Source organism: Lissotriton vulgaris, chromosome 3_1 (genome assembly GCF_964263255.1).
Source record: "Lissotriton vulgaris chromosome 3_1, aLisVul1.2, whole genome shotgun sequence".
Taxonomy (NCBI): Eukaryota; Metazoa; Chordata; class Amphibia; order Caudata; family Salamandridae; genus Lissotriton; species Lissotriton vulgaris.
This window is the reverse complement of record NC_141689.1, coordinates 1,119,282,871-1,119,309,558: the sequence shown is the minus strand read 5'-3', so window position 1 is coordinate 1,119,309,558 and position 26,688 is coordinate 1,119,282,871.

The following is a 26,688-nucleotide window of genomic DNA, read 5'->3' as shown; positions in this document are numbered from 1 at the left end:
TTTTTTGGGGCAATTGTGGTTGTCACCAGCAAGGAGGATGAGCTTTATGCTCTGTTCACATTAGGAGATGGTCTTACCACAAAAAATACATGTAATTCTGAATTCCCCAAAGCGTGGTTGTATGCAAGGGATCGTCTCCCTTGTCTCTGGTCCCGATGGAGTGGGTTGCTTTCTTTTGGAGGTGGTGTTTGAAAATGAAATAAACATGATATTGCATTGTTAAAATTATTCAATGTTTATAATCGACTGCACATTAAGGAGACACAGAATTTATAACTTGAGCAAGCGTCTCTCTGACACTTTAAGATGGCCGCCACAGTAATGCAGAAAATTCACTGTGCCTTTTTTTATGTTTATTTTTAATCACGTGAAATGTTATGTTATAACTTTATTTAAAAAGTTTGAAAGCTTGTATCTATCGACACTGACGAAGGCGGTAACGCCGAAACGCGTTTGTTGATATGATTGTGCAGCGCCAAAAGAATAAACTTTGGCAGTTTAAAACAACGTGAAAGTGCTGTGAATGCCCTTAATTGTGGAACGGACCTGGGAGTGAGGACCGTGTGTGTTTGAAAATATATATATAGGAAAACCGTTTCCCACATGGAACTCCAGCAAGTAGAATACAAGCAGACACGAACAGACACGAACCCAGGCTGTGTGCAAAAATGTGTGCGTTTATTTCTTGTCGGCCATAACGCGTTTCACCACCGGAGTGGCTTGATCACATGACAATGCTAACATTTCAACGGACCACTTAAGAAGCTGCACCTATAGCACGTGATTGTGAGGTGAGTGATGGACATAAAAGAAATCTTTTTCGTTCCCAAATTGCAGGTAAAGTGCACTGTATGTTCAAGCTAAACAATTGCGTTTTTTGATGAATTAATAAAGGCAGCCACAAGGGGAAGGAAAGCATTCAGAATTGCAGTATATATATATATATATATATATATATATATATATATATATATATATATATATATATATATATATATATATATATATATATTCAATGAAAAAACCATTGGTTTTAGGCCATATATAGTTAGGGATTTGCATTTAGAAAACCTTATTTTACTCGCATAAAACCATTGAAATTCCATATATAGTTAGATGCGCTAACTATATATCGCGCACCCGCAATCCACTGCTGATGATGTCACATATTACATCATTCATGACATGGTTAGTGACATCACTGATGACATCACTGATGACATCTCAAATGACATCACTGATGACATCACTGATTACAACATCCAGTGACTGTATGTTTCTGTAAAGTTAAAATATGTTTTACATATTGAAGAATGAGTGGATATATAAGTGTCTGGATGAAGGATTTACTAGGTGCATGACTGACTGATTGAGTGAGTGATTAAATGTGTCTCACTGAGTGCATGGGTTAGTGACTAAACTGTTTTAATTTGTGCATCATTATATCTGTTGTTCTACAAACTGCTGCATATGTTGATCAGTAGCTATATGAGTAACTGTATGGGTTATTGATTGGTTGTCCAAGTATTTGTATGGGAAACTGAGTGTGTGTGTATGGGTGGCTGGGAGGTGTGTGACTCTGTACATAGATGTGTGAGTAGTTGATTCACTATATGTATGGATTCAAAAGTGCATGTGGAAACAGCTGTATGGGCGGTTGACTGTGCATGAGTGTATTAGTGAGTGAATGGATATCTCAGTGCTACATGTCAAAGTAAGTACATATGTAAAACACAGTACATGTGAGAGTTGACATCTATAAATAACTGTGCATAAGAGCCAGTGAATGTGTGAGTGCCTGTATGGATCATTGTGAACATGTATCAGAGATTGTATAAGAGAGTAAAGTAAATATGTGTTAGTATATGTTTGAATAAGTAAGGTGTGTATAACTGTATAGTTGAGAAAATGGAGGTGTGATTGATTTTTGGCATAACTGACTAGGTGTGTGAGTAACTCCATGGATGAGTGACAGTCTGTGACTGTCTGTTTACACTGATTGTATCTAAGGTTATATTAGAGTCTGAAGAGTTTCATGGTATTATCACATGAATGATATCATCAGTGATGTGATCAGTCATGTCAAATGAGATGTTATCAGTGATTTTATCAGTGATGTCATTTGAGATGTCATCAGTGATGTCATCAGTGATGTCACTAACCATGTCATGAATGATGTAATATGTGACATCATCAGCAGTGGATTGCGGGTGCGCGATATATAGTTAGCGCATCTAACTATATATGGAATTTCAATGGTTTTATGCGAGTAAAATAAGGTTTTCTAAATGCAAATCCCTAACTATATATGGCCTAAAACCAATGGTTTTTCATTGAATTTTCAAGGTTTTGTAAATGCAAATTCCTAACTATATATCGACTATAACCTATGGTTTTTTCTGTGAATTTCAATGGTTTTTTAATAGCAAATATCAAAAGCTGTCAAATGTCAAGTACGTGATAGGTAAAAACGTTTTCATGTTTATGCACGCTGATGTGCTTTGAACGCTGCCCCCCCCCCCACTCCCCTCTTTTCTCTTAGTAGTACTCTCTCTTTGCAGATAGTGAACGGTAGTTAACGCAGACCTTTACCCCTGTTGTAATCCGTCGTACCTGCTTGTCTCTCCATTTGATTGATTATTATCCAAGCATTTACTGTTTTAGAATTGGTTCTCTTTGGATCATTCTCTATTTACAAACAAGCACAAAGTCGCAATACTCTGTTTAGTCTTTGCAGATAGTGAAAAATCGTGTAAAAAAATAAAAGTAATCGAGCAAAATCAGTAGACCACTAATTCGATCTCTTTTTGACCTTGGTAAAATACAAACATTAGGAACAACCCTTCATGAGAAATACGAAAATAGTAAAATGAACTGAGCTCCACACCATGAGGGCTGCAAGACAGCTCGACTCCGCCACCCACCCCGCCCAAAATAACGACAAACCCTATGCAAATATTATAAATATACACAACACACCAGCAAAGAAACAGGGTAAAACATTTTATTAAATAACTATTTACATAACTATTTATACTTTTTATTGCCCGATCCGGCTAGCTCAATCGATCGAGCATGAAACTCATGCACTGATAGCAAGCGTTGAGAGTTTGTAGAACGATGGCTTCAGATTTTCCACATACGGTGTAGTGGCGCGAACTGGCACAGGGCGTTTGGATTCTACCCCTTCCCCATATAAGATTTTCATACGTGAATGTTCGTTCATGCTTTTTGTCCCTGAGTTGCTTCCATGTCACTGCCTTACACAAATGGCATAAGTCCTGGTTGTTGAGTGCCATACTTCAGAGTTCTAAGCAGCTCTTGTAACACTGTTTAAACCTTATTTGCACCTGCTGCAGCTTCACTATTCAAAGTAAGTGGGGTCCATTTGTGGACCTGACTGCATTGGAAAACAATGTGATACGGTGCCTCCCTAAACCGCTTGACGGAGGCCCCCGAGGGGCGGTGAGATGGCGCGGACTGAGAGGGGGCGCTTGGCTCCTGCCCCCTCCCCAAGTCGTGTTGCCCTGGTGTGGCCTGAGATCGCCCCCGGCATAGGCGGCCGGCTCCCGGGGTCCGGCGGAATTTTTTCCCTTTTGATGACTCTTCCATTCTGGACCTTGTCCCACAATCCGTTTGACCTGAAGACACGCTGTCGTGGGGCGCCCCTTTACCGTTTTAGTTGCCATTCCGCCCGCTTTTGGTACTCTGTGCCTCTTCCGCCATTCAGCTGTTTACCGCCCGCTCTTGCGACTACAATGTCTCGCTCACCATGTAGTTGAGTTGCTCCCGCTCTTAAGATTTAACCGAACTTTTTGGACTGCTGAAAGCGGTTGTATTCTGACCGCTGGTTGGTGGAGACATTTTGACTATATTCTGGACCTGCATTGTCGCGTAATGCGTCATATGACGCGACGCGTTAGCGCACCCGGAAGTGCTCCGGTGCGCAAGGCGCAGCTTCCCGGAAACGATCCAGAGCGCGCCGCGCAGCGCGTAACGTAAGCATAACAGGTCATGTGACTTGTTAATAAAACTTTTCATTGGTTCATTTTACTTTTCTTTTCCTAATGATGTAAGACTAGGTCATGTGACCTAAAAATAACACTTTTCATTGGATTAAAACATTTTTTTTCCCAAACGATGAAAGCCCCACCTTGTTTCTGGATGTTTCAGACTGAAGCTGGCGTCACCATGAGAGCACCACCATCTCGTAGCTCCGTCGTGGCCATTCCGCAAGCAATCATGGCAGCCGCTCCCCACCGGAAGCCTGCGGGAGTCGACGGCCCCCAAGACTTTTGTACAATCTTCAAGGCTGAGGGGACGCTTTCGAGAATGGAACCCAAGCCCTGGCAGACAAGCGTCCGAGTTCCAAGGTGTCCCAGGGCCATTTTACTGGACCAGGCCCAAATCCAAAGAGCCGGCCGCCATTTTAAGAGTCCTGTGGAAGCCGCCTATCGCAGCACCGCAAGAGTGGGAGCAACTCAACTACATGGTGAGCGAGACGCTGTAGCCGTAAGAGCGGGCGCTAAACAGCTGAATGGCGGAAAAGGCACAGTGTAGCAAAAGCGGGCGGAATGGCGACTGAAACGATAAAGGGGCGCCCCACTACAGCAGACAAGCCTCCGCCATGTGCTTCAAAACTGCATATGTATCTCGTGATATCAAGGTTGGGCAACCAGTACACAACAAGCAGTTACGAGTCCCATTTACACCGGCACCATTTTGGGCGCGGCCGGGCAGGTCCAGGATCTACTGAAACATAACAAATGAGGCTGACGTCTCTGAAGCAGTTGACGAACAGCAGAACATAGCAAATAAACATGAACTCTCTAAAGCTGTTAACTCACTGCAGGACAAAACAAGTAAACCTGAAACCTCTGGAATAATTGTCGCTCAAAAGAACAACACACAAAACTCTGTAGAGCCTGAAGAAAAAAAAACAGAAGGGCACTGTAGTTTCAGACACACTTAACACTAATGACTAAACAAAGATATCGTCTGTTTATGAAGCAGTTATCATCTTCACAGAATTGACAAAGAAGTGTGCAGACACCAATGCTATTAAGAAACACAAGGAAATCCTAATGCATCAGCATTCTCTGAAGAGGTTGACACAGATAACATCTTAAGGAACAAAGAAAGACCTGTTCACTCTTGACACCCCAGGTGCTGTGTATGTTGCACTATAGTGCTGCATCGAGAAAACGGACAACCCTATTGATGTGGATTTTTCATTATTGATTATTGTGAAGAAATGGCGACTCCCCCCTTTAGCAGATTAGCTAAATGTTTGCGTAATTTAGGCATAAAAGTTATATTATTGTTGTTGTTGTTGTTATCGTTATAGTTCTGGTTAATTTAAAAAAATGGTTAAATGTATTTACAGTTTTTGTTGCGTTCGTTATATTTAAAAGTTAATAAAGTTTTAAAATCTAACTTTGTTGGAGTGCTATATATGTTTAAAAAATCGTGTGAATGGGGCCTTGAATCGGGTTATTGTCATGTGTGGGCTTTGCAAGTGTACTGCTACAAGATCGGACATTTCAAACTCAAATGCACGTTCTTTTTCTTACCTTTCCGAAGCATGGAGCGCAATAGCAGGCAGAGAAAGGGTGATGCACGTGTTGAACACTGCCTGGCCTGGCAAGTTGCTGGCAGTGCCCCCCCGCCCGCTCCTGAAAGAGGGCACACACACACCGCCGCCCCGAGTACTTCACAAATCTTTAAAAGACCATGCGCTTGTTCATGAGCCTTAAATGGTTTATCACCCCTTCTAGAACCCCTGCATCGACCCTCTGACGTTTCCTGGAAGAATTAGCACGTAACACAATACCAAGCCCTGTCAGCTGAAACCCCCGAGAAATCATGGGGCATATTATCAAGGGGGTTTATTTCCGCTTTTTTGGCTTTAAAAGCCAAAAAAAAAAGAGATAAAATTATCTCCCTATTACCAAGCTGTCGCTAACACCAGTTAGTGACAGCTAAAAGGAGATAGCGACCATCTTGGGCCCCGCTTTGCATATCAGTGATATTTATCACTAATGACATGCAAAGTGGGCGTGCCAAGATTTTAGCGACTGGAAACAGTCCCTAACCATCGCTATCTCCTATTACCAACTTTTGGAGATATTCGCGCTAAGCGCGAATATCTCCAAAACCTAACACCTGCCCTGAGCAGTTTTTAGCCATGTTATCCAATGGGAAGTGGATAACATGGCTAAGAGCATTTGCTGGATAATGCATGAATATCGCTGACTTTTCAACGATATTCATGCATTGCGGCCGTTTTTGATCGCATTTGCGATAAACCTTGCTAATAGCGAGGTTTATGTGCGATAAAATTCGCCGATGTGCGGCGATAATTTTTGTCTCTAAACAAGTTAGAGACAAAAATTATCGCTAGTTGTTGGTAATATGCCCCCGGATTTTTCCTTGCAGGAATCGGGAGGCGAAAGACTAGCACTGAAATCAGTAGTCTCACGCCTGAATCGGGAGGGTTGGCATGTTGGATACTCTACAGCTGGGGCCATAAACTACATCCGCAGGGCTAGGTGATAGCCTAGGTCCGGCCTGGACAATCGGACACAGAGGAAGAGGAGTGTCAGAGGGTGCGTTAGTGAATAGGGTGAAAGGGAGGTGTCGGGCGGGCACAGGGTGTGATTCTCAGAGAAGAGCAGCGCAGATGGGGGGAAGTATATGGCCCATGCATGAGAGAGAGAGCGGGGGTGACCAGTGCGTGGGGGAGATGCTTGCGAGGGTGGGGAGCCATGCTGAGGATCGGCGGCGTGCAGAGAGTGGGCCTGGTCAAGGCATCTAAAATGGCTGCCGTGCACGACAAAATTGTGGCATTGGACAAAAACGCAAGATGGCGCAGACAATGTTTATCAATAAGGATTCATTTATAACAAAATATTTACTCGCAGTGACAAAATGGTGGTCAACACTTCCTGATTTCCATCGAATCGAACGTTAACAAACGTCACGCAGCAAAAAAAAAAAAAAAAGCTCACGCACAGAGCAGTTTTTAGCCATGTTATCCAATGGAAGGTGGATAACATGGCTAAGAGCATTTGCTGGATAATGCATGAATATCGCTGACTTTTCAGCGATATTCATGCATTGTGGCCGATGTGCGGCGATAATTTTTGTCTCTAAACAATTAAAACGAAGCACAAAATGGCGAATTCCCGTTTCGCTACCAGTTTGCGGCCCAGTTCGCGGCCCGTGAAGCGCTTCTACCGTGAAAAATCATTTTTTTTTTATTTTCCCCACGGGACCCTTTAATAACCCCAACAACATTCCTAGGGGGTCAAGAGGGGTATACCTTGCCCCCTTTCAATAAATTCCCCCTTCGTTTTTCACCTCTTCTTCTCTCTCGATCCTACCGAGAGATAAGATGGCGGCCGCTCCGGACTGTTTAGAATGTTGACAGACACCGGAGAGCCAATCAGCTCTCTGCGCGCAAAGTTCCGTTTCGCGAAAAGTAAGCGAACCGGACCGCAGCCCGGAGCGCTGTTACAGATATATATCTTGTTTTGAACGTTAATTTCTCAAAAACTACTGGAGCACATATCTTGAGACCTAGCAAAGGCACATTGGGCTAACAGTCCCTACAATTTTGCCAAGTTTCGTGCAAATCCATTCAGCCGTTCGAGCTAAAAGTGAGTCCAACCGCCCTATGGAAATTAACATGGGAAAAACGCGTTTTGGGACCCCCCTTTTTTCTCGGCCCCCCCTCGACAAAACCCCCCCAAATTTTCAAGGGCTGCTCAGAAACAAAATGTGCCATTTTCCTGAAAATGTCAGCCGATTCCGTCCACAAACGCCAAAGTTATTAGACATAGAATTTTCAAAAATCCCATAGGGAATAAATCCTAACTATATATACCTACTGGCGAGACGCCAGTAGGTAATATATATATATATATATATATATATATGCAATTCAACGTCCTGTTCCGCTGCCTCAAATCAGGACCAAGATCCTATCTGCCACACCGGATGACACAGGTACAAACCACTCCACAGCGCAAAGATGAAATTTTCTCAAGTTTATTCACACGATTTCGCCAGCATCTTTTTTTTTTTTTTTTTGAAATTTTCTCAAGTTTATTCACACGATTTCGCCAGCATGACGCGTTTCGGTCACTCCACGGTGACCTTGATCACATGACGAACAAAACCAATGAAAATGTATATATAGGGCTACCAATCAAGAAAAGGGGCGGGAGAGTTAATGGAAACTGAAAGAATCTCTACATGCACAACTTCCTGTCATGGAAAACAGACAAAGAAATGGATTTGAAATTACCTGACTATTTACAATCCATATACTAATTACACTATTCACACGCACACACTATAGAAAAAAACATCAATTCATTGTATCATTGTTACTATACATTATGTACATGTGAATCCATCGAGATTGCTGTTTTCATATATTTACAAACTTAATGCCCTATTCCATTACATATATTTGCAAAATCAAAAGGATGGTGTGCAGTTATATTTCTTATTCAATATATATATATATATAAATCCCCTCTCTCACTCCCGAGTTGATTGGTATTTGAACCCCTAACGTGACCACCTAGTGTGCAAAAAACGGGGGGGGGGGGAAAGACAAACCCATAACCCAAAATTCAAAAAAGGGATCAAAATAAGTAAATTCATTTGTGATTAGTATTAAAGTTTTAACACACTGGTCAAAAGTATGAAAATTGGGAGATACTCATGCTTAACCATGTTGCGCCAATTAGGAGGTTTGCATGTGCAAGAGTAAATACACCTACTTAACCTGCTTCCCAACCTTAAATGAAACGTGACAAAAGTATTGGCAAATTGGATACCCCATACAGATAAACACCTGAGTGTATATACAATCTCAACTATAAGAGATAACATTCCGACATAGTGCCTTAAGGGTATCAAAACGTAACAGTTTGGACATTGCTTGACAGCTGGTAAACACAGAATTGAAGATGGAATACAACAAGATGTCCAAATTATAATCAATGATGTGTTAAACAGAAGATATTCACACACAAAAGAGAGGGGAACTGATTTAACACATACTGGTGAAAGCCTCAGACAGCACTGCAATAATAAGATGGAGTTCTTAATATAGATGCAGGTATGATGGTACAATATGGACTGTCCACACTTCTTACAAGTCCAATAACTCTTAGAAGGCTATCCCAAAATTTAAGGATGCTAGATAGTGGCCACCCAGGGGAGCTAAATAATGCACCTAACATAGTCAGCGAGCTGAATCAATGGAAATGATGTTATAAAAAGCAATGAAGGTCCTCCCCAGTATTAAGGCCGTTTGGGATCCTCGTGTCCAGTAGTAAAATGTACTTGCTTTCTAATTGTCTGAGGGATTTCTCCCTGTTACCCCCTCTGATGCTCTTAGGGACTCCATCAATGATGTAGTAGCTAAGGTGATTCACATTTTTCTGATGTACTAGGCCAAAGTGCCGAGCCACAGGGTATTTCTCATCTGCGTTTATTATGGCCCTGAGATGCTGGAGTATTCTATTGAAGGCCTGTAATTTTGTGCTCCCAACGTACCTGAGCCCGCAGGTACACTGGAGCACATAAACCACAAACTCAGACCGGCATGTGTAATGCCCCTTAATGGCAATAGGGGAAGTCTCGAAAGCAGTTTTGTATTCCTTAGTGGAAACTCCAAACTTACAGGCCCTACATGATATACAACAATAGAAACCCGACTTCTCAAATAGACCCTCCTTTTTGGGGATAACCTCTGGGCTCGATCTTACCAGGGCATCCCGCATAGAGGGTGCCCTCCTGAATGTTAAAGTTGGCTCATCAGGTAACAAGGGTGCTATTGTGATGTCAGTTTTTAATAGTGGCCAATGCTTTCTGAGAATGCCTCTCAATTTTTTCTCCTCGCTATTGTAGGTGGTGATCAATCCCAATCTTTCAGGGACATCAGATGATTCTTCCTGTCTGGTTCTAGCAGCAGTAGTTGTTCCCAAGTAAACTATATATATATATATATATTACCTACTGGCTATCGCCAGTAGGTATATATAGTTAGGATTAATTCCCTATGGGATTTCTGAAAATTCTATGTCTAATAACTTTGGCGTTTGTGGACGGAATCGGCTGAAATTTTCAGGAAAATGGCACATTTTGTTTCTGAGCAGCCCCTGAAAATTTGGTGGGGTTTCGTCAAGGGGGGGCTGAGAAAAAAGGGGGGTCCCAAAACGCGTTTTTTACATTGAGTTTTCCATAGGGCGGTTGGCCTCACTTTTAGCTCGAACGGCTGAATGGATTTGCACGAAACTTGGCAAAATTGTAGGGACTGGTAGCCCGATGTGCCTTTGCTAGGTCTCAATATATGTGCTTCAGTGGATTTTGAGAAATTAATGTTTAAATCAAGATATATATCTGTAACAGCGCTCCGGGCAGCGATCCGGTCCGCTTACTTTTCGCGTTTCGGAACTTTGCGCGCAGAAAGCTGATTGGCTCTCCGTTGTCTGTCAACATTCTAAACAGTCCGGAGCGGCCGCCATCTTGTCTCTCGGTAGGATCGAGAGAGAAGAAGAGGTGAAAAACGAAAGGGGAATTTAATGAAAGGGGGCAAGGTATCCCCCTCTTGACCCCCTAGGAATGTTGTTGGGGTTATTAAAGGGTCCCGTGGGGAAAAGGAAAAAAAAATGATTTTTCACGGTAGAAGCGCTTCACGGGCCGCGAACTGGGCCGCAAACTAGTAGCGAAACGGGAATTCGCCATTTTGTGCTTCGTTAATTAAATTACTAGGTATAAGGGGGTGCGGGAGACGTATCCTAATCCCCTATGTTTCCTGAGGGTGGCTGAGGAGGCTGATATATGTTGATACATCTCTTCCAGCGGCTGTGCGTGAGCTTTTTTTTATTTTGCTGCGTGACAGTCCGGAGCGGCCGCCATCTTGTCTCTCGGTAGGATCGAGAGAGAAGAAGAGGTGAAAAACTAAGGGGGAATTTAATGAAAGGGGGCAAGGTATCCCCCTCTTGACCCCCTAGGAATGTTGTTGGAGTTATTAAAGGGTCCCGTGGGGAAAAGAAAAAAAAAATGATTTTTCACGGTAGAAGTGCTTCACGGGCCGCGAACTGGGCCGCAAACTGGTAGCGAAACGGGAATTCGCCATTTTGTGCTTCGTTAATTAAATTACTAGGTATAAGGGGGTGCGGGAGACGTATCCTAATCCCCTATGTTTCCTGAGGGTGGCTGAGGAGGCTGATATATGTTGATACATCTCTTCCAGCGGCTGTGCGTGAGCTTTTTTTTATTTTGCTGCGTGACAGTCCGGAGCGGCCGCCATCTTGTCTCTCGGTAGGATCGAGAGAGAAGAAGAGGTGAAAAACTAAGGGGGAATTTAATGAAAGGGGGCAAGGTATCCCCCTCTTGACCCCCTAGGAATGTTGTTGGGGTTATTAAAGGGTCCCGTGGGGAAAAGAAAAAAAAAAGATTTTTCACGGTAGAAGCGCTTCACGGGCCGCGAACTGGGCTGCAAACTGGTAGCGAAACGGGAATTCGCCATTTTGTGCTTCGTTAATTAAATTACTAGGTATAAGGGGGTGCGGGAGACGTATCCTAATCCCCTATGTTTCCTGAGGGTGGCTGAGGAGGCTCATATATGTTGATACATCTCTTCCAGCGGCTGCGCCATCTTGCCTTTTTTCCAATGCCACAATTTTGTCGTGCACGGCAGCCATTTTAGATGCCAGGCTGGTCCCAGGCTATCACCTACCCCTGCGGATGTAGTTTATGGCCCCAGCTGTAGAGAATTCAGACATGCCAACCCTCCTGATTCAGGCGTGTGACTACTGATTTCAGTGCTAGTCTCCCGCCTCCCGATTTCTGCAAGCAAAAACCCGGGGGCATATTACGAACAACTAGTGATAATTTTTGTCTCTAACTTGTTTAGAGACAAAAATTATCGCCGCACATCGGCGATTTTTATCGCAGATAAACCTTGCTATTATCGCAGAAAAGTCAGCGATATTCATGTATTATCGAGCAAATGCTCTTAGCCATGTTATCCACCTCCCATTGGATAACATGGCTAAGAACTGCTCAGGGCAGGTGTTAGATTTTGGAGATATTCGCGCTTAGCGCGAATATCTCCAAAAGTTGGTAATAGAAGATAGCGATGTTAGGGACTGTTTCCAGTCGCTAACATCTTGGTACGCCACTTTGCATGTCATTAGTGATAAGTATCACTGACATGCAAAGCGGGGCCCAAGATGGTCGCTATCTCCTTTTAGCTGTCACTAACTGGTGTTAGCGACAGCTTGGTAATAGGGAGATAATTTTATCTCCGCTTTCATGGCTTTTAAAGCCAAAAAAGCGGAGATAAACCCCCTTGATAATATGCCCCACGATTCCTTGGGGGTTTCAGCTGACAGGGCTTGGTATTGTGTTACATGGTAATTTTTCCAGGAAACGTCAGAGGGTCGATGCAGGGGTTCTAGAAGAGGTGATAAACCATTTAAGCCTCATGAACAAGCGCATGGTCTTTTAAAGATTTGTGAAGTACTCGGGGCGGCGGTGTGTGTGTGCCCTCTTTTAGGAGCGGGCGGGGGGGCACTGCCAGCAACTTGCCAGGTCAGGTAGTGTTCAACACGTGCATCACCCTTTCTCTGCCTGCTATTGCGCTCCATGCTTCGGAAAGGTAAGAAAAAGAATGTGCATTTGAGTTTGAAATGTCCGATCCTGCAGCAGCACACTTCCAAAGCCCACACATGACAATAACCCGATTCAAGGCCCCATTCACCCGTTTAAAAAAAAATAGATAACACTCCAACAAAGTAAGATTATAAAACTTTATTAACTATTAACTATAACGAACGGAACAAAAACTAAAAACATTTAAACATTTTTCAACACAAAAAGCAACAATGGTTAGAAGCTGTCTTTTGTGCGAATAGTCCCAAGGCAGCACAACGTGCAGAGTTCTGGACGGCACCCAGGTGATGTCGCCTGGGTGCCGCACTGGTTTTGGGATCCTACAATGCAGCACAGAAAAACAGCGTGGGGCGTCACGGGTGGTGCGGGGGGAGGCCTCGTCAGTAGCGGTCTGTTGTGCGAATAGTCCCAAGGCAGCAGAATGCGTTGAGATGTTGATGGGACTGTGTCCAGTGTCACATGGCTGACACAACATGTACGACAGGCACCCAGGTGATGTCCAGTAAACTGCCGCACTGGTTTTGGTATCCTACAATGCTGCTCCGAAAATTGGCGTGCGGCGGCCCGGGGGTGGGGGAGGCGGCGTGAACGGGCCTCCCCAGGTGGCGGCCATCTAGCTGAGTTGCGCCCACTCTTGCGGCTACAGCATCTCGCTCACCATGTTGTTGAGTTGCTCCCACTCTTGCAGTGCAGCGATAGGCGGCTGCCACATGGCTCTTAAAATGGCGGACGGCTCCTCGGTTTTGGGCCTGGTCCACTGAAATGGCCCTGGGACACCTTGGAACTCGGACGCTTGCCTGCTAGGGCTTGGGCTCCATTCTCGAAAAGCGTCCCCTCAGCCGTGAAGATTCTACAAAAGTCTTGGGGGCCCCCGACTCCCGCAGGCTTCCGGTGGGGAGCGGCTGCCATGATTGCTCGCGGAATGACCACGACGGAGCCACGAGATGGTGGTGCTCTCATGCTGACGCCAGCTTCAGTCTGAATGATCCAGAAACAAGGTGGGGCTTTCATCGTTTGGGAAAAAAAAATGTTCTAAACCAATGAAAAGTGTTATTTTTAGGTCATATGACCAAGCCTTCCATCTTTAGGAAACCAAAAGTAAAATGAACCAATGAAAAGTTTTATAAACAAGTCACATGACCTGTTAAGCGGCATAGGGCTACAAAAAGCGTAGAAAATCCGTTGGCACGTGAGGCGGCGTCAGTAGCGGACCGATGTGCGAATAGGCCGAAGGCAGCACAACGCGCCGAGATTCGGATGGCACCGAGGTGGTGTCCAGCAAATTGCCGCACTGGTGTGGCCATCCTACAATGCTGCGCCGAAAGACGGCGTGTCCAGCTGAGTTGCGGTCACTGTTGCGGTACAGTGACTCGAACGCGCCGAGATCCGGATGGCACCGAGGTGGTGTCCAGCAAATTGCAGCACTGGTGTGGCCATCCTACAATGCTGCGCCGAAAGACGGCGTGTCCAGCTGAGTTGCGGTCACTGTTGCGGTACAGTGACTCGAACGCGCCGAGATCCGGATGGCACCGAGGTGGTGTCCAGCAAATTGCCGCACTGGTGTGGCCATCCTACAATGCTGCGCCGAAAGATGGCGTGTCCAGCTGAGTTGCGGTCACTCTTGCGGTACAGTGAGTCGAACGCGCCGAGATCTGGATGGCCCCGATGTTGTGTCCAGCAAGTTGCCGCACTGGTGTGGCCATCCTACAATGCTGCGCCGAAAGTCGGCGTGGGGTGCCCCGTTGGCTTATGAGGTGATGTCAGTAGTGGACCGATGTGTGAATAGGTCGGAACCAGCACAAGGCGCCAAGATCCGAATGGCAAGTCCTGGATGTTGAGTGCCTCAGTTGAGAGTTCTGAGCAGTGCTTGTAAGACTGTCTGAAGCTTATTTGCACCTGCTGCAGCTTCACTATTGCCCTGGTGTGGCCAAAGGTGGCACATGACATAGGCGGCCGGCTCCCGAGGTCCGGCGGAACTTTTTGCCTTTTCCTTTCTGCTTCTTTTCCTACAATCCGTTTCATCTAAAGACACGACCAGGTCCCTGAATGTGTGCAGGGGGACGCTATTGATTGAATGAAAATGGCGGCTTGACACAAAGCTGACTCAAGCGTTACTGTTGATGCTATACAGACAAAAATTGGTTTTCAGTTTGTACATTCTTCAGGTTTTTTTTTTCCATCCAAGTCTGATTGAGAGTTTGTAGAAAAATGGCTTCAGATTTTCCACATACTACTCTTCAACATTCTTCCTAAATGTAACAATGTGAAACTCACTAGGAGAATGGCTGTTTCTGTTTCCTTTCAAAATGCTGCCAACACTATTTTCTGAATGGAAGACTCCATCTTGTAGCATAAAGGGCCGAAAGGGGTTCTGGTCTGGCCGATGGTTGGTGGAGACATTTTGACTATATCTTGGACCTGCCCGGCCTCGCCCAAAATGGCGCCGGTATAAATGGGACTCGTAACTCCTTGCCCGCAAATGTATATCTAGAAAATGTTATTGTAAGTGGCCGTGTCGTATTTTAATTACAAAATGTACGTCCACCGATTCCGCAACTGTTAGACACCTTTGTTCTTGCAACCTAATGGCCCGCTCGTTACGTTCTTCTACAGTGTAAATGTCTCCTCATCATATACGATTTCAGTTTGCTCCGTGGCCGGCCCACGTGGTTATAGGCCCGTATTTGTATACTGACATTTTCACAATAAAGGTTTTTAAAACAAAACACGGTAGTAGTATTTACATTGGTAAAGTTTTTACTTTTAGTCACTGTTTTCGAATCAGTAAAGGCAAGTGAAATAAAGCAGTCCAATTACATGACGGATAAAAGGTATAATATGTAGGAACGCAGTAAAGATAAATGCTTAAGGGCAGTTGTGTTTTTCATGTCTGCAATATAAAGTGATCGATAAGAATCTGATAATCAGGCGTATCGGCGACTAAGATAGCAGGCCGAATCTCTTTTACTCAACGGCTCCGTTATGGAAGGAAGAAACGCCCTTTTTCTCGAAAAAGGAATATATTTTACTTACAAGACAGTTGTAAATTTTCCGGGAAAGTACATTAGCCTGGAATATTATAACATATGTTTGAAAAAAAAATATTGTTCGAAAACAATAAAAAGCGTAATTTTTAGGTCATATGACGAAGCTTTTCATCATTAAATTAACAAAAGTAAAATGAACCAATGAAAAGTTTTATTAACAAGTCACATGTCCTGTTATGCTTACGTTACGCACTGCGCGCCGCGCCTCGGATCACTTCCGGGTGCGGTAACGCGGCGTGTCATATAACGCATTACGCGACAACGTAGTTCAAGAATATAGTCAAAATGTCTCCACCAACCAGCGTTCGGAACACAACTCCTTTCAGCAGTCCAAAAAGTTCTGTTAAATGACAACAGAGGGGACAGGCAACAAGAACCATCAGTCAAAGAGGGGAGGCCAGTTCTTCTCTTCCGGGTCATGTTGGGGCGCTACCGGAACTGATCGAATTGGTAGTCTACAGTGTTTCTGGATGTTTCAGACTAAAGCTGGCGTCAGCATGAGACCACTACCATCTCGTAGCTCCGTCGTGGCCATTCCACAAGCAATCATGGCAGCCGCTCCCCACCAGAAGCCTGCGGGAGTCGGAGGCCCCCAAGACTTTTGTAGAATCTTCACGGCTGAGGGGACGCTTTTCGAGAATGGGACCCAAGCCCTATCAGGGAAGCGTCCGAGTTCAAAGGTGTCCCAGGGCCATTTTAGTGGACCAGGCCCAAAACCGAAGAGCCGGCCGCCATTTTGAGAGTCCTGTGGCAGCCGCCTATCGCTGCACCGCAAGAGTGGGCGCAATTCAGCTGGATGGTGGGCAAGACGCTGTAGCCGCAAGAGTGGGCGCAACTCAGCTGGATGGGACAAGGTTCAGAATTGAAGAGTCATCAAAAGGCAAAAAGTTTCGCCGGATCCCGGGAGCCGGCCGCCTATGTCGGGGGCAATCTCAGGCTACACCAGTGCTATAAGACTTGGGGAGGGGGTCGGAGCCAAGCGTCTTCTCCGAGTCCATGGCCATCACACCGCCCCTCAGGGGCCTCCGTCAAGCTGTTTAGGAAGGTAACATATCACATTGTTTTCTAATGCAGTCAGGTCCACAAACGACACTCACTTACTTTGAGAATAGTGAAGCTGCAGTAGGTGGAAATAAGCTTCAGACAGTGTTACAAGCGCTGCTCAGAACTCTTAACTATGGCACCCAACATCCAGAACTTATGCTATTTGAGAATGGCAGTGACATCGAAGCATCTCAGGGACCAAAACCATTAACGTACTTTCACGTATGAAAATCTTACTTGGGGAGGGGGCAGGAGCGAAGCGCCCCCTCCCAGTCAGCGCCACCACACCGTATGTTGAAAATTTGAAGCCATCGTTCTACAAAGTCAACCAAACTTGGATTAAAAATCTAGAAAAATGTACAAACTGAAAACCAGTTTTGGTCTGCATAGCATCAGTAGCAACGCTTGAGTCAGCTTTGTGTCAAGCCGCAAATTTGATTCAACAAAGCACAGACATTGAAAAAGGCTCAAATTCAGAACTCTAAACTATGGCACCCAACATCCAGGAGCTTGCCATCCGGATCTTGGAGCCTTGTGCTGCTTTCGATCTATTCACACATCGGTCCACTACTGACATCATCTTATAAAACAACGTTATGTAAATAGTTTTTTAATAAAATGTTTTACCCTGTTTCTTTGCTGGTGTGTTGTCTATATTTTTAATATTTGCATAGGGTTTGTCGTTATTTTGTGCGGGATGGGTGATGGAGCCGAGCTGTCTTGCAGCCCTCATGGTGTGGAGCTCAGTTCATCTCACTATTTTCGTATTTCTCATGAAGGGTTGTTCCTAATATTTCTATTTTAGCGAGGTCAAAAAGAGATCCAATTAGTGGCCTACTGATTTTGCTCGATTACTTTTATTTTTTTTACACGATTTTTCACTATCTGCAAAGACTAAACAGAGTATTGCGACTTTGTGCTTGTTTGTAAATAGAGAATGATCCAAAGAGAACCAATTCTAAAACAGTAAATGCTTGGACAACAATCAATCAAATGGAGAGACAAGCAGTCACGACGGATTACAACGGGGGTAAAGGCCTGCGTTAACTACCCTTCAGTATCTGCAAAGAGAGAGTACTACTAAGACAAAAGAGGGGAGGGGGGGGGTGCAGCGTTCAAAGCACATCAGCGTGCATAAATACGAAAATGTTTTTATTTATCACGTACTTGACATTTTAAAGCTTTTCATATTTGCTATTAAAAAACCAATGAAATTCACAGAAAAAAACATAGGTTATAGTGGATATATAGTTAGGAATTTGCATTTACAAAACCTTGAAAATTCAATGAAAAAACCATTAGTTTTAGGCCATATATAGTTAGGGATTTGCATTTACAAAACCTTATTTTACTCGCATAAAACCATTGAAATTCCATATATAGTTATAAGCGCTAACTATATATCGCGCACCCGCAATCCACTGCTGATGATGTCACATATTACATCATTCATGACATGGTTAGTGACATCACTGATGACATCACTGATGACATCTCAAATGACATCACTGATGACATCACTGAAAACATCTCATTTGACATGACTGATAACATCACTGATGATATCATTCATGTGATAATACGATGAACCTCTTCAGACTCTAATATAACCTTAGATACAATCAGTGTAAACAGACACTCACAGACTGTCACTCATCCATGGAGTTACTCACACACCTAGTCAGTCATGCAAAGAATCAATCACACCTCCATTTCCTCAAATATACAGTTATACAAACTTTACTTATTCAAACATATACTAACACATATTTACTCTCTTATACAATCCCTGATACAAGTTCACAATGATCCATACAGCCACTCACACATTCACTGGCTCTTATGCACAGTTATTTATATATGTCAACTCTCACATGTACTGTGTTTTACATATGTACTTACTTTGACATGTAGCACTGAGATATCCATTCACTCACCAATACACTCATGCACACAGTCAACCGCCCATACAGCTGTTTCCACATGCACTTTTGAATCTATACATATAGTGAATCAACTACTCACACATCTATGTACAGAGTCACACACCTCCCAGCCACCCATACACACACACTCAGTTTCCCATACAAATACTTGGACAACCAATCAATAACCCATACAGTTACTCATATAGCTACTGATCAACATATGCAGCAGTTTGTAGAACAACAGATATAATGATGCTCAAATTAAAACAGTTTAGTCACTAACCCATGCACTCAGTGAGACACATTTAATCATTCTCTCATACAGTCAGTCATGCACCTACTAAATCCTTCATCCAGACACTTATACATCCACTCATTCTTCAATATGTAAGAGATATTTTAACTTTACATAAACATACAGTCACTGGGTGTTGTCATCAGTGATGTCATTTGAGATGTCATCAGTGATGTCATCAGTGATGTCACTAACCATGTCATGAATGATGTAATATGTGACATCATCAGCAGTGGATTGCGGGTGCGCGATATATAGTTAGCGCTTATAACTATATATGGAATTTCAATGGTTTTATGCGAGTAAAATAAGGTTTTGTAAATGCAAATCCCTAACTATATATGGCCTAAAACTAATGGTTTTTTCATTGAATATATATATATATATATATGTATTACCTACTGGCGGTCGCCAGTAGGTAGTTATAGTTAGGATTGTTTTCTATAGGAAATCTGCAACATTCTATTGGGAATATCTTTGGCGCCAATTGAAGGATCTGCCTGTAATTCTGCTGAAATTGGCCTCGCTGCGCTCCGCTCCTTCCCTGAAAGTTTGGGGGGGATTCGTCAAGCGGGGGCCGAGATAAAAGGGGGGTCCCAAAATGTGTTTTCCCCATGTTAATTTCCATAGGGCGGTCGGCCTCACTTTTAGCCCGAACGGCTGAATGGATTTTCACCAAACTTGTCAAAATTGTAGGGACTGGTAGCCCGATGTGCCTTTGCTATGTCTCAAGATATGTGTTCCAGTGGATTTTGAGTAATTTAGGTTAAAAAAAAATATATATGTATTACTGAATTGGTTGTTGTAACTGGTATGGGTATCTCTATTTTTTGAAAATTTTAGTTTCTATTTTTGAATATCTGTTTCAAGAGTTACATAACACTGAAAGGAGGTCTGTCACTCTGTCACAAGGATGGTGTCATCAGTGATGTCATGAGTGATGTCACTGACCATGTCATGAGTGATGTAATATGTGACGTCATCAGCAGTGCATTGCAGGCGCGCAAGTTATAGTGAGTCCAACTACTTATAACGTGGGAATTTCAATGGTTTTATGTCAGTAAAATTTCCAGCTAACTATAACTGGTGTCAAACCTATGGTTTTTTCAGTGAATATATATATACATGAAAATCCACTGTCAAGTGATTTGGCTGAATTGAACTAAAATAAACACACGTGGATAAGAAGTGGCTGTGGCTTCGTTGTTTCAAGAATTATTTTTTCAACGATTGGATTGGATATATATATATATATATATATATATATATATATATATATATATATATATATATATATATATATATATATATATATATATATACACACATGCCAAGGTGTATTGAAGAATGAGTGGGTGTTTGAGTGTCTGAATAGATGATTAAGTGGGTGCGTGACTCACTGTATAAGCGAATGATTAAACGTGTCTTGGTGAATGCATGGGTCAATGGCTAATCTGTGTGAATGTCTATTAGTCTGTCAGTTGGTGTTTGTAGAAGAGAGTACATATGTGTTAGTATCTGTATGAATAGGTGCAGTGATGTGAGTATAACTGTATTGGTGAGTAGATGGCAGTGTGATTGATTCTTTGGGTGACTGACTAGGTGTGTGAGTAACTCTATGGGTGAGTGGCTGTGTACGAGTGTCTGTATGGGTGTATGAGTGCATATATCAGTGGCTGTATAGATGAGTGACTGCATGTATGAATGACTGTATGGGTGAGTGAGTGTATACGTGTGTAGACCTATGAATCAGTGCAGGGGTATATACTTACTGGGATTGATGTGTCTATGGTTTCGAGAATAGTACGTATTTTAGAGTGGGTATATAAAAGGTTATATTAGGGTGTGAGTATGTGCATCAGATATTAAGTGGATGATGTCTTCAGTGATATCATCAGTGATGCCATTTGAGATGTCATGAGTGATGTAATATGTGACGTTAACTGCAGGGCATTGCGGAGGCGCGAGTTATAGTTAGCCCAGCTAACTATAACAGCTGCATTTCTCTGGTTTTGTACAAGTGAAATGTCAGCCTAATTATAACGTCCCTGAAACCTGTGGTTTTTTCAGTGAATTTCTAGGGTTTTTTAAAAAGCAAATTCCTAATTATAACGTCCCTGAAACCATTATTTATTTCAGTGAATTTTTAAGTTTTTTAAACCACATTATTTATAAAAAGATGTTTGTAACTATTTTTTTAGTTTTTTTCTATGATTTTTTATGTATTTTCATAAACTTTTAAAATTATTATAATCACTTTTTAAAAATATATATAACATAGCTGATCACAGATTTATAGTGTTATTTATTTGAATTAACATTGGTTTTCTTGTTTGTAATCTTGTACAGTGTGATATTATATAATAGAATTTTGAATTAAAAAGTATATGTCATTTTTTTGCATATTTATTTTACTATTTGCTGAATTAAAGTTTGTATGATTGCTTTTAATAGTATCAAAGATGTTTTGTTCTTATGATAACTATCTAACAGTGCATCCCGACGGCCACATATGGTGCGTAAGTCTGGGGGTTCACAAACTGTAGTGGGATTCAAAGGTAAGAAAACAGATTGTGCAGAAAAATCTTGGGGGCCCAAATATCTTCACCGACCTATGTATGCCACAGGAAATTAAATCTGTCCTACGTAGAAGATTTTATTAGGTCGCGACCAGCTATATTTTGGCAAAAAATATGGCAGAATTCGGCAGCAACTGTAACAAAAGAGATCATTGTAGATTGCATTAAGTGCGATAAGGGTGGTTTTATACCCTGGCTCTCCGCTGTCAAAAAAAGTTTAGCCAGCATGAACCTTGAACATATTTTTTTGTATCCTTTAGCACTAGAGGGCCTGAACAAAAGATCACTCGGGGTCATTGTATGGATTGTATAACAATGAAAGACGTGCTATTGAGCGCCTCAAACCATCGGTTGCCAGGTACATGCCCCTCCTGGAGGCTCCGGGCTCTGAACACCACATGCTACCCAAATATCTTCTGAAGAGCTTTGGGCGTTGGAAGAGGATCCTACTTTTTCGTCTCAGGGATGGTACTATAAAATGTTCACTCTGTTTCCTTTCGGGTTTTAATAATAATCTTGAGCGGATGCCTTGCCCTTGCGGTACTGGCAGCAACCAAATGGTGGTACATTTTTTATTTTTCTTTAAGTTTTATGGAAAATACACAAAACAATATGTGATTCCATATTTTAAGGCATCAGCCATTATCGATTGCAAAACAGTGTACTACGAAACCTTACAACTCGCAAATGATGACCTGATTTGCTGTGTAAGCTCGTTCTTACAAGCAGCAGTATGCTCACATGCCTCCATGAGTGATTTTTAACATTATAAGAGTACCTAATAATGGTCAAGTGAATCCTGCAAGTGCGCAAGTTTAAATAAAACCAACTACATCTGCTCTATGATGCGGGCACTGTTGACAACTAAATTGCACTTTATTTTATCATGATGTTGCTGCCAAACACCTGCCCAATCTTTTTGTATATTTTCGCGGGCACGAAAGCTTAAATATAAATTACCTTTATTCAAGATGCTGCTAATATTGTTTACAATCAGTTGCACTTTATTCTATTATGCTGCTGCTGTAATGGCATGTCCAACCCTTGTTTTTAAACAATTTCTAGGGTATGGAGGGCATTTATAATCAATTAATCTGTATAATGTTTTTAATGTTGTTAATATTCATTGCACCTTATCAACAATATGCATGCCCGTCCAACAGTTTTTAATGTTTTTATCGGTTTATTTATTTATTTGCAATTGTTAATATGGCTTTGCTGTTGTTCACTGTGCTTTTTTACACACTGTATATTGTTGCAACTTTATTTTTCATGGAATTTACATGTTTTATCCAGTCGTGAGCATCGCAGATTCAAATTAGTTTTTTTTTGAGAATCTATATGAGATTTTAAATAAGAACTGTATCTCCTTTGTCGGTAGTGATTGAATTGTGCTTTTATGGATACTTGTATCCGAATAAAAATTTAATTGAATTGATAACTATCTTCTTTATATATATTTAAATTTACAAAAAAGGGTCGCGTACTGTAAACTAACCTACGCGGTGGGTGCGCGGATCCGGTATACAAATATCACTACATAATATATATTTAGAACACATTAATATCGTTTTTGACATAGAGGTTTATTACTGTCTACATAAAAATAGTAATAAAGAAGTTATACATTTGTTTTAGAATGTTTTTATCTGATTTTTGTGGATGTAAAGGCATTGCGTATAGGTCACGAATCTACACGTTCGGTGTGCAAATCCGTTACACGAATTTAACCCTAAAATACATACTTACACTGAAATAATATATTTTTTAAACTAAGAGATTTATTAATCAATACCAAAGAGTAGTATTAGTCTTCTTGTGCAATATTTTTAAGATGTTTAAAACACATTTTTATGTACGCAACACACTCGCGCACTGGACGCGCAGAGGTCGTGAATCCTGCAACACGAATTTCCGGGATCATGTATGGGTCGTGACTCCAGCGTAATTTTGAAATTCAATATCCTAATAGTAATTTACAGTTTATATTACATTTAGTACATTTTACGGGTGCGCGAGTCAGACGCGATGGGTGCGCAACCCCTATGCTAATCCATGTGGCATATGAAGAAAGCTTGTCTTTGGTTAAAGAGCTTTTCATTCACTTGATGGGTGGAACCAACACCTGCTCAAGTCCTTTCATTTTGGGTGTGTCTGCCTTTAAGACTACCTTTTTTTGTAGGCTCTCATAATTCTTTATTTAGTTGGATGTTCTTCATTTTGCAAAATTTTAAATGACATCAGCACTTCCTGAAGAGCAGCAGGAGGAGATGGAAGAGGTGGAGGAGCCGGTCAAGAAGAGGAAAGAAAGTATTGTGTGGTAATTTTTTACAATCCCTGAAGGAGTAAAGAAAGTCAACGCTCGCAAGGTGACCTGCACAATCTGCAAAAAATCCTCTCCAGAGGAACTCATCAGAAGAACTCATGTGATACTTGTTCAATGAAGAAGCACCTGGAAAACATCCACCCTGATCCTCTCATGCAAGAGATGATGGAGCGCGAAAAGAGAGACCAAGCAGTCACTGATGGTGAAAGTCAGCCATCTACATCTGCAGGGTTTGTATTGACTACACCACAACCTTTGATTGTTCCAGAGTTTCCTGATGCAGGCATTCATTGTCGCAAATGCTTGACAACTCTTTGTGTTGGAGATCTCTCCATTGATGCCATCAAGTCTCTCTTGAAAAAACGTAAGTGCAATTTTTGTTGTTTTTTTGTTTTGTTGCTTGTGATATTTGTTTAAAAAGAAACACCACAGTTGGACTCCTTAACTTTTATTTTATTCTTTAAAAATGTTTTAAAATACCCTAACAAATCTAAAAAAAACAACAGAAAATACAACCCCCCCTAAAAAACACGGTTCTCATGGAACCACCTATACTGGCTACAAACAGAAAAATTGTATGTAGTGAAAGTGATTGCTTGCATGAATGTGTGTAGTATGAATGTTAGAGTTGTGCATAAGTAGTGTCTCAGTGAGTGCATGAGCGCATTGGTAGTGCCTGAGTGAATTCTTGAGAGCATAGGTAGTGCCTGAGTGGAAGGATGGGTGCAAGGGTAATGCATGGGTCATTTAAAGACTGAATGGGTAGTGCCTGATTGAATAGATGAGTGCATGGGTATTGCTTGAGTGAATGGCTGAGTGCAAGAGTAATGCCTGAGTGATTTCATGAGTGTTTGGGTAGTGCCTGGGTGAATGCATGAGTGCAGGGGACTTGCCTGGATGATTGGATAAGTGAATAGGCAGTGCCTGACTGGAAGGATTGGTGCAAGGGTAATGCCTGGGTCATTTGATGAATGCATGGGTGGTGCCTGAGTGAATGGATTAGTACATGGGTACTGCCTGAGTGAATTGTTGAGTACAAAAGTAGTGCCTGAGTGGTTGCATGAGTGCATGGATAGTGCCTGGGTGAATGCATAAGTACAGAGGTACTGTCTGGGTGATTGGATGATTGCATGAGTAGTGCCTGAGTGACTTCATGAGTGCAAGGGTAATGTCTGGGTGCTTAGATCAGTGCATGGGCATGGTCTGAGTAACAGAATGACTAAAAGATTAATGCATGGGTGAGTGGAGGTGTACATGGGTAGTGCCTGAGAGAATGGATGAGTGCATGGACAGTGCCTGAGTGAATGGTTGAGTGAAGAGTAGTGTCTGAGTGAATGCATAAGTACATGGGTAGTACCTGGGTGATTGCATGAGTGCAGGGGTAGTGCCTGGGTGATTGGATGAGTGTATGACAAGCACCTGAGTGAAAGTATGAGTGCCAGGGTAATGCCTGGGTCATTGGATGAGTGTATGGGTAGTTGAGTGAATGTATGAGTGCAAAGGTAGTGCCTGAGTGAATGGTTGAGTGGGTGGAAGAGTAGTGCCTGAGTGATTGCATGACTTCATGGGTAATGCCTGAGTGTTTGGATGTGTATATACGTAGTGTCTCCTTGATTGCATGAGTGCATGGGTAGTGCCTGAGTGAATGGTCAAGTGCAAGAGTAGTTCCTGAGTGATTACATGATTACATGGGCAGTGCCTGGGTGATTGCATGAGTGCAGGGATACTGCCTAGGTGTTTGGATGAGTGCATGGGTATTGTCTGAGTGACTTCTTGAGACGCTGCGCCCTTGTTTGTTGCCAGTCACTGCTTGCCGCTGGGAGCACCACCGGGACTCAAAGGTCTAGAGAGCTGCGGGGGCCGTCAGGAGACCGCCCCGCCTCCTCTCCACACCGGGGCACTGGTAAAACACCTTGCGCCTCCCGCTTCGCGGGAGACGCTGTGCCCTTGTTTGTTGCCTGTCACGGCCTGCCACTGGGAGCACCACCAGGACTCGAAGGTCCAGAGAGCTGTGGGGGCCGTCAGGAGACCGCCCGCTTCTCTCTATACCGGAAGTACTTTAGGAAGTCCAGGTCTCCGCTGAGCGGATGCGCTCAGACACGCGGCGGGCGAAGCCCGGGCCAAGGGCGGGCCTGTTTTAGCCCGTTCTAGTACGGTTAATGACGGGACGGGCCACCCCCTTAACATCAACTTCCAAGGTTAGTGAGTGATTGTAACCTTGCGTTGGGCGGTACCGATTGGGCATCACCTGTTATTCTAAAGAGGAGAGGTATTGATTTCCCGTAATGCTATGTCTACATCCATATCTACAGGTGGAAATGTCAGAAAATCTACCGGAGGGTCTTTAATAGGCACCCTGGACAATTTCCTCATAAGAGAGTCTTCTGTTTTAGCTCGTGAAATCGAACTGACAGAAAAGAGATTATCACTTGATATCGCTTTTGATAAGAGCTCGTCAATGGGAAGTTTGGCTAAGGCTCGGTCGCCAGTCCCCCAACAGCCTGCTATTTAAGATATATCCCCCACCGTGGGGGAGGTTGAGAGAATTCAGTTAGTTCAGCCTGTCGGGTCCTTGGAATTCCCCTTGGCATGTGCTGTTACGTCATTGGACATTAGACCCATTACCAATACCAATAACACCTTGAGAAGCTTACCTTCACCTAGCATCAAGACCCGGTCAGCCTATAGCTCTAAATCGGGGGCATCTCAACCAACACCAGGCTTGATGTCTAAAAGGAAGCAGAATGGGGCCCGAGAACAAGTGAAA